This window comes from Ictidomys tridecemlineatus, chromosome 9, assembly GCF_052094955.1.
Source record: "Ictidomys tridecemlineatus isolate mIctTri1 chromosome 9, mIctTri1.hap1, whole genome shotgun sequence".
NCBI classification, from domain to species: domain Eukaryota; kingdom Metazoa; phylum Chordata; class Mammalia; order Rodentia; family Sciuridae; genus Ictidomys; species Ictidomys tridecemlineatus.
Window position 1 is genome coordinate 39,454,068 of NC_135485.1, and position 914 is coordinate 39,454,981.

Genomic DNA, 914 nt, shown 5'->3' on the forward strand with positions numbered 1-914 from the left:
GCCCATCTCCCTATCAACCTTCAGGAAGGAAAACTTGGAAATCAAGGTATTAGCCTGATTGATGAGAGAAACATGACAGGGATGTGTCTCGGGGAAGATGAGCTGACAGATTCTCAAGTATGGGGCACTTTTTCAAAAAAAAATAAATGTACTTCGAGGAGCACTACAGTCCAGACTTTTTCATACTTGACACAAGACATTTTAAAATGTAATTTAAAATTAAAAAAAAAAAAGGAGCCAACTTGCACTTTGAAAAGTCACAACTGTGTTCTTATATTTGTGGGTGCCTAAGCAACACCTCCAGATCACCTTCAGCAGACATTCATTCCACTGCCAAAATAATAATGTTTGGGGACAGGTTAAGCTGCTCTGACCTTGACTTCCCAGAATGTCAGGATGAAAGGAGAGAAGCAGAGGTTACAGCCTAAGAATGAAAGGGACAGAGTCCCAGGCAGACAGAGCCCACAGAACTCCTGAACAGGAGAAAGTGGGCAGGTCCACCTTCAAGAAAAACTGCAGCCCTGTTTCTGGATCATGGCGAGATGAGGCTGTCTCCTTTCAGCCCTGTTCCAGCCCATGAGCCTGAGTCACTTAGGCCTTTGACTCTGTATTTTGCGGCCAGGGTGAGGCTACCCCGCAAGGCTTGCCTTCTGTCATCTGTGGGGAGATTCTGCAGTCCCTGTGTTCTGGGATCCTGTAAACAAAATCCCCAGGGAAGAGGAGAGATAAGGAGCAGATGTGATCATCCCAATCTGAAAGACAAAGCAAAGCAAAACAAAGGGCAGAGTTTCCTCCACGGGATCAAGACAGGTTTCTGGAGATGACTGGGTTCTCCTAGGCCCAGGGCGCTGTGGGAGGGAAGTGAGCCTCCCCAGCACAGAAAGCAAGGGTCTCTCTTGGCTGTTTATCTAGAA